The sequence below is a fragment of the Bacillus rossius genome, chromosome 1 (genome assembly GCF_032445375.1).
Source record: "Bacillus rossius redtenbacheri isolate Brsri chromosome 1, Brsri_v3, whole genome shotgun sequence".
Taxonomy (NCBI): Eukaryota; Metazoa; Arthropoda; class Insecta; order Phasmatodea; family Bacillidae; genus Bacillus; species Bacillus rossius.
The window spans coordinates 151,607,256-151,616,191 of NC_086330.1; positions in this window are offsets into that span (position 1 = coordinate 151,607,256).

Sequence of the window (8,936 nt, forward strand, 5' to 3'; positions counted from 1 at the left end):
AGCGCTAAGGGCGACTCTGGCTAGCGCGGATGATGTGTCGCTCCTGCGCACAGACAGGAACTGGCGCGTATCCCCCCCCCCCCTCGTGTTTGTAACTTCGCGTTTATTGAAATTCAAGCGGTGGCCCCAATCATTATATAGCGCACAATAATAATATAATACAGGCATGATGTCTGAACATTAGTATTGTCGTACTGTCAATCTTCGGCTACAGGTTCACCAAGAAACAGTCAGTAGAAAATACCTACCTTTCTTTATTGCAAACACAGAAACAGTAATTATCTACGACGGAACTCTTGAAAGTATGGATAATGTTTAATCGAACAAATTTCTACAATATTCGCAAAACTTGTCGCTGTCCTAAAATTATTTCTTTGAAATAATTGGGAGAACATCAGGCTATAAAAATGTAGGGAAAATAAATGTTATTTCAATTAAATCATTTTACGACAGCGCGGTACATATTTTGGAAGTGTGTCAGTTTAAGATTATCTCTATTACTTGCAATAAACCATTGTTCAGCTTCAACTTCAAAGGCTTGGGAAGCACTTTATACCATAAGGTAGTACATACGACTTCAACTATTCCTGGTGAACCTGCACCCTGAGATTATCGATCGAATTCTGACTTATTGTAGGTATCAATTTAAAAAGGTGAGCAAGTCTTTCAGTACTCGCCAGTGATGTGTAAACATCTAACATCGGTAACGAGGAAATTCATGTGTTCTCATGTTGCAAATAAACATGTAATAGGAAACTCGGACACGAAACTTAACGTAGAATTCCTTAAAATAATGCCCAGCGTAATAAATATACGGAAACTTGTGTTTTAAATTAATTTCTTGACGCGACACACACGTAGTTTCCGCAGCCGCCGCAAGAATTCACTGCCGGAGCAGCTAAGTCGACTATTGAATCATTTGATTGGTAGACGAAGGTTTAAACTATATAATGAAACAGCTCCGAAAAATAGGAAAAAGACTTGAGAAAATAGTAAACACCGGCTTTGGACCTGATTTTCGACAAGGAATTTCATTAAAATATTGCCCATCTTGTTAAAATTAATCAAATCGTTAATACTATAAAGTTTTCCTTTTTTTTCTATGAACTTCGGTTCGCGCCATCAGCCACAGATGGCCGCACCGTGGTTATAAATTTCCGTTCCATTTACGAAATTACTCCTACCAAATGCCATATACCGAGAGCTAAGATTTTTTATACATAAAAAACTTTATAACAAACATAGTCACTCTCCAAGAAATAGCTACTATTTACAAACAGAACTCTATACATGCAATAATTTAACTCAACTAAAAAAAAAACGGAATCGACAGTCTGTTAAATGCTGTTTGACGAAATGCGCTACACAGAAATTGTTTACCTATTTTTTTTAATTGGGAAACGGCTACAATTCAAAAAGAAGTAGCTTGGATACGTATAGGTTAATTGGTCATTTTTAAAATGAATTCATGAGGAATGCGTCTGCGAGGAATGCGAACGAACGCTTCTCTGTCCATAAGGCGCTACAGAATGGTAATTATTGTAAAGAAGAAGAACAACGCATCTCTGCGACATGGACGAAACAACTCCCACCGTAATGCCTCGAGGAATGCCTGGAGAAAACTTGTTGTTAAAAGCGTTCGTACGACCGTTGAACACACGTCTGTCACGGGGCGAGCCCAGCCCGAACACACTCATTTATTACACAGAGAGAGTTCTCGATTGACGTCACAGAGCGGAGACAAACGCCGAGCTATTAGGAGGAAGACAAGGCCTCGTCGGCCGGCGCAGCTATTCAGAGAAAACGCCTCGTTTCGTGCGGGCATGCGCGAAGACACACGTATACAGTCCCACAAACACAGAGATATCAAATTAAGGCGGTAATGACAGAGCGGAGAAGGCGCCGACCGTGGTTATTACACGTCACGATTACGGTCAAGGGCCTTAACCCCCCTCCCCTTTTCATTCTTTAGGGGCACGGCCCTCACGCCCGTGGAATTAGACGAGGAATATAAATTGCATTTTGTGCACGACGGTGCCCAACGTGTCATTTGGAGACGACAAACATTCACCGCGCGCTGATGGGGACCTGACCACTGGGTTGGCGACATTCTCGAGCTGGGAGGGGTCTCGGGCAGACGGGCCTTTCGTAATTTTCCATTCCTCTCACCTGTATACAATAAGCTAATGTCTTCTATTTGTGACGATGCCATCACACCCGGGTATATAATACTTGTAGCTATGGGCAAAGGCGTAGATCCCAGGGGTGTCAGAAACCCCCTCCCCTGGAATTAAGAAGCCTCTCACTGAGGGGGCCCGCCTGTGCTTGCAAAAGCGTGACTGTGAAACAGGTTTGATGTCAAAACTACGTACAGTAGAATCGCACTGATGCGGCCCTCCAATAGACCGATACGTCCAATAATCCGGCACCCTCCGCCTGCGCCTTCCTCGTCCCTCCCTACGCCGCGCACCGCGTATGCGCTCTGAGAGTTGGTGATTGTCCAATGATGGAAAACGCTCCCTACATGTGGTTCATGCAACAACGTTCTAAACACACTCCTGTATCTGGAGAAATTCTGAAAGCAAAAGAAATCGAATTTTATAAAAAAAATTACCAAAAAAGATTATTTTCGTGCCAGAGTGGCTGGATAAATTAAAACGATTTGATATCCGTCTGTTAACCATATTGGATGAAAAGTTGTCAAGCGACGAATCTGCAGTGCAGCCATTTATCCAGCATTTTAAAGACAAAGTAGAGGAACTGGGTCTTCTTCCTGACCAAATCTATAATGCAGACGAGAGTGGTCTGTTCTGGAAACAGTTGCCCATTAAGACATCCGTATCCTCTAAAGAAGCGAGCGCACCAGGACGTAAAGTGAGTAGGTACAGATAGAATCACATTTATGCCGTTTTCAAATGCTACTGGAACTCACGAATTGGATTTGTTAGTGATTGGTAAAGCTAAAAATCCCAGAGCTTTCAAGAAGATTTGTCTGCTAGTGTGTTACAATAACCAATTAAAAAGTTGGGTCACGAGAGGTAGGTATTCAGTGAATGGTTCCATAAAGCACCCTCTAATTTTTAATAGTGCCGGATTAGTGAGATTCTACTGTATTATGAAAAACTGTCTGTATATTTTAAAGTTTTATGCTTATTGCATGCAGGACAAAATATGGGCAGTATACATCATACATGCACTGTATCCAGAGATGACATGTAGGTTACCCTTACGTGCAAAACTCTCCAGCCGCACGGACCCCGTTAGAGAATCCTACCGATTTGTGCCCCTAGCGAAAGGTCCGCTTAGAGAGAGCAGATAGTGGATGAACTCCGCCGCAAGAACTAGTTAAAGCCCCAAGAGTCAATTTTTTTTTTACTTGTAAGTGGTATTCGCAAACTACTTGGGTTAAGTTAAAGCAACAAAGTTGACAAATTCTAAACGCATCAAAAATTTGGGCCAGTGTCGAGCAGCAACTGATGCGCAAAGTCCTTCAAGTATTCTGTGGAGAAGGTTTGGGCTCGTTCTCATAAGCCAAGTTTGTTCTTTCATTTTACAATCGTTACCATTAACTAAGTGATTTTCTTGTAAAGCTTGCATTTGTAGGTACTTGGTTTAAATATTTTGTAGCATTATTTGAGGGCTGTAACACGTCACGCAAATGATCATAATTATGATCACTTGCTGAATTTTGACCATTAGATAATAAAAATTATTTTAATAAATTTGAGATAAAAGATAAAAATCAAGATAACTGTGAATAATTTATAGAAAAAGCTCTTTAATACTAATGATAAGGAAATAAAATAATCAACTCGCCATTGAGCCCGAGCCTTACTATTAACCTATATATAGACACTTTACACATGTGGCTCCCAAAGTTTTCTTACAACTTAAAAGAGTGGAACCATTCACTCTTGTTAACACCTCTGCGAGATTACAAATACGAAGCAATGCCCAGAGACAGGGCTTTTCCGAACTTTGGCAAACGACTGGGCAAGCCTGCTTATTGCACAGGAAGTGGCTACAGCATTACGAGTCATTCTGTTAACACAATGGTATCTATTAGAGCCTAAAAAAATTAATTACTTGTTGTTTGACAGTCCATAGGTAACAATTACCATTTGAACTTTGTGTTTCCTGAAATAAAGTAAATGACTATTTGTAGCCTTAAAAAAAACTAAATTTCATATTTTTGTTCAATTTTTAACTCTGTAATGCATTTGTGCATTAGACAACCCAGTCATCCAATCCTCTGAAACTTAGTTCTGTTTCATGAAGAACTTTTGGCCTTGTGTGTCACATCAAGACAATATTTGTTTGTCTTAAAATATTATTTAACTTTAATAAGTTAAAAATATTCAGTTACAGTAACATATACTTGTGCAATTAACTTATGTATTAATGAAGTAGAACAATGTTCCAAAATAAATCCTCGCATTTAATATCTTCATTAAAGGAACACCAAAACAGAAAACCTGATTGTAAGTATTTTCTTTTTGTTTCAAGGCTGTGAATCTCCTTTAGGGACCATTTGTAACTTAGTCTATGGCTTGGTTTAGTTCAGTTTATTGCAGTCATTATATCCTTTTCTGTATGTACAAGTTTTTACAAATATGATTGAGAGATGCTGGGAAGATCAGAGGAATAGGTACAAAGTTTATGAGTAGTACATTGGCAGTTACGAGGCGAGACAGGATCAGGAATGAGATAGTGCTAGCAAGAGCAAGAGTACAGGACTTGAATGAGATCATTGAAAAAGCAAGACTGAGATGGTATGACCATGTCTAGAAAATGAGAAAAGACACGCTGCATAGAAGAATGATGGCGTGGAAGTACACAGGAAGAAGGCCCCAAGGAAGAACAAGGAGGAGGTGCGAAGGAGTGTAGGCGAGAGGAGAAGACTGGACTAGAGTGAAGAATGAGGAATGGTGGAGTGACAGAGGAAGATGGAGGCATTTTACTTTGCTAACTCGGCTACAGGCTCAAAACATTTAAGGATTATGGATGATGATTTATTATGGATAGTGATTTGTGATGATTAATTGATGATTGATTATGGATGGATGATTGGCGATGATTGATTACAGATGGATGATTGATGATGGATAGGTGGATGATTGGTGATGGATGATTGATGATAATTGATGAAGATGATGTGATGATTGATGGATGACAGTTGATGAGATTGTAGTTGATGAATGATTTATGAATATTGATTTATGAATATTGATTTATGATGATTGATGTGATGATTGATGATGATTCTGCACAAAAATAACTGATACAATGGCACAATATTAAATAAAGAAAAACAATTTCTTATACATTGGGAGAATAGAAAGAATGGGTAATCAAAACCATTTTTTATATGTTCTGTTGAGAAGCAGGAAACTCATTGTATTCCTTGCTGTGTAAGATGGCCTTTTTTCCTAAGTTAAGTTTACCAGATAAAACATAGGTAATAAGCAGATGTACCTATTCACATGTTACAGGTAATATTTTTTAGAGTTTTTAAAAAATAATTGGGGTGTATGACACACTGTGTGTATATGTGTGAAATATAGTGTTATGTAGACATAGTATAGTGAAGTGTCATTGTCCTTACGTTTGGTTTTGTTTTGTCTTCCGAGCTTTGCAAGATTCTGTATAAAAACATCCTAAGATACGACACAGATCTATTGCTTTTACTAGACTATATTTAAACAGTACGAAACACATATACTGAACAACAAATATACACGATATACTTTGGTACACTGTTAGCCTGAATATACTTAAAAGGCTTAAAAACAATACTTTCCACCTTAATAAAATCAAGAAAATAATGATTAACTAACTAGCTAATAATGAAGCTGGTGCTGAAAAATTCAATAGTTCAATGGTTTACTAATATTGTTCATAAATAATTTATTTCACAACAAAAGTTTGAGTTTAGTTCTTAATTTCCAGGGTTCAAACAAAAACAAAAATTATGAAAGTTAATGCTGTCAATTCAAAAGCAAAGGTTCTTTGATCACAATATATTATAACTGGTTTTGGCTTTTAAAAAGTTTGCTGGGTTTTTAATCTAGACTCAATTGGCTTTAACATTAACTAGTCTTAAACTTGGATGAATGCCTAATTTATCCTTTAGGCTTTAAAAAAGGCCAAGCCAAATTCAGTTCATTCTTTCTACATCATGATAGAAGGGCCCTTTTTTTTTAATCTCTACCTTTTTGTTCTCTATCTCATAAATTTTCAAACAATGCCAGCCAATTTCATGAATTAAAAGAATATTTTAACATTGCACCAAAGCTTCCCAACAATCCGGTTTTTAACACTTTTCGGCTATCTGTCAAATTTCCCTTAAGCATAACACAGCAGCGAACGCTGGAGTGCAAATGCACACAACAAACCATATTACATAATGATACATAATTGGGCAAGGCAAAGCAAGCATAACCAAGCTTCTTAGTGCATGCAAAGTGGCATCCGCGTAGATGTTTCAATGTCGTAAGCACTTACCTCAAAGATGTTATCTAAGAAGTTACTAGTTATATTGGTAGTTCATTTGAACCGAGACCTCTAGCTGTTCCTTTTTTTTGTGACTTCGTAAATTTTAACCACATAATTCATATTCGCAATAAAATCAACAACCTAACAACTAACTCATATGAAATGTAGTTAATTAACTGTACCAATTTTTTAAAAGTTAATGCAATGAATACATTTGTACAGAAGTAGTATATAGATATTACTTTCTTGTTATTTTCTAGTTTACTTTGAGGTATGCAGTATCATGATCTCTATGGACACTATCCTGTTTTGATTCAAGCCACAAATTAAAGTAATGCATTTGATTTTGATAGCTACACAAGTATTTATTAAATATACCAAAAACCTCTGGACCTTTTTTACTTGTACAATTTCAATGGCCATACCTTTCCACCTACAAAATTATGAAAATCAAATCAACCGTTCAAAAGTTAACGTTGGACAGAGTATAAATTTTTGCACTTTTTAAGTAACCATGACAGAAATTACAGATTGTATTCAAATAAATGTTTGTTTATCAGACCAAAAATATACAGGCAAATCATTTCTTAAAAATAATACTGTCCAAACGGCAGCCATTGCTGGCATTCCTAAAATCTAGCCCCTAGATTTTGAGAACTTTTCGACACAAAGCTCAGGGTATGTTGACCATTTCTTGACAGATGTTCTCCTTTAATTGGATTATCGTTGCTGGTTCATTTACGTAACTCAACTTTTAGGATAACCCCATTTAAAAAAATCAGCTGGAGTCAGATGCAGGCTGCGGGGAGGCCATGGAATATCTCCTCTGAGCGAGATCAGCTTGTCAGGGAAAAATTTTTTAAACATGGGTATACTCTCATTGGATGTATAGGTTGCGCCATCTTGCTGCATCCAAATTGATGTAAACAACGAACTGCTGCAATTGCGGTTGAAAAAATTTTGTAGCATTTTCACATATTCTGTAGAATTAACTGTTACAGAATTACAGTGTGCATTTTCAAAGTATGGGCCGAAAATGCCCTTTGAAGAGATCACCGCCCAAACAGTTACCTTTGGAGAATGAAAGGTCTTTGGTGTTTTAATTTCAGGTTTTCTGTGCTCCAGAATCTGAAATTTTGTTTATTTAAATGTCCATATAAGTGAAAGTGGGCTTCATCTGTAAAGAAAATATTATTGAAGTTGTTGAATCGCTCTAACATTGTATCGATGAATGATTTTCTCAAAATTAAATCATTTTGTTTTAACTCTTGCACTTATTTTAGGATGCAATTTAAAATCCAATTTCATTATTCTGTGCCAGAATGTTCGGGGTATCGCCAAGCATCTGAACCTTGCGTGTGGACATTCGGATCGTCTCATACAGAAATATTTACTTGCACCACATTCTCTTAGCTCCTCCTGCTCCATGGCCGCCCTGTTTGTTTTTAATTGACAGTCGTGCTGGTCTCTTCAAAGTTTTGAACCCATGATTTAATTAAATTAACACTTGGGCACTGATTAATACTGTGTAATTGGTAATGCAAATGAAATAGGTGGCATGCAGTGATGTAAGAATCATTGTTTTTGTAAAACTGTTTTACACAGAACGTGCGTTCTCACGTAATGTGATCCATTGTGACTAAATGTCCAAGAATCGAGGAGCCACGTGTGAGTGGCCCCACTCCCCTCCCCCATTTGGTATCCCTGCTAATCCAATTAAAGGAGAACGTCTGAAATTAAAACCAAAGACCTTTGCTTGAAAATGAACGAAATAATTCTGAAACAGTTAATTCTGCAGAATATGTGAAAATGTTACAAGAAATATTTTCAACCACAGTTGCAGCAGTTCATTGGTTACAATACGACTAGGCGGCAGCAAGACGGTGCAATCTGTCATGTATCTAATGAGAGTATTTCCAAAATCTAGGGGCCAGATTTGAGGAATGCCAGTGGCGAGATGGCAGACATTTGGACAATATTATTTTAGAAATGATTTTGCAGTATATTTTTGTTCTTATAAATAAACATTTATTTAAATACAATCTGCATTTTTTTCCATGGTTATTTAAAAAAAAAAAAATATGGCTCACCCATTACAAACATACAAACGCCATTTGCTCTACTTGTTAAGGAGACCTTGCTTCGCTCGGTTCAAAATCATTAAATTGGTTCTAATGCACCACTGTGATTAAGAAAAATTGTTCAACAGCTTTGCAAGTCATAAGTAATTTCCTGAAGAATATGTCTAAAGTGTTCATATAATGTACTGCCAAACTCAATTGTTAGGAAATCTATCACAATTTCTTCTTATTATTCAGTATTCAAGTATGAAACATGCAAGCAGTAAAAATCCCCCCCCCCCCCCCTTGTTTTTCCACACTTAAAACTGTTCCAATTATTATTATGTTACACGTCTTGTCAACAGTGACGTCATTAGAGAT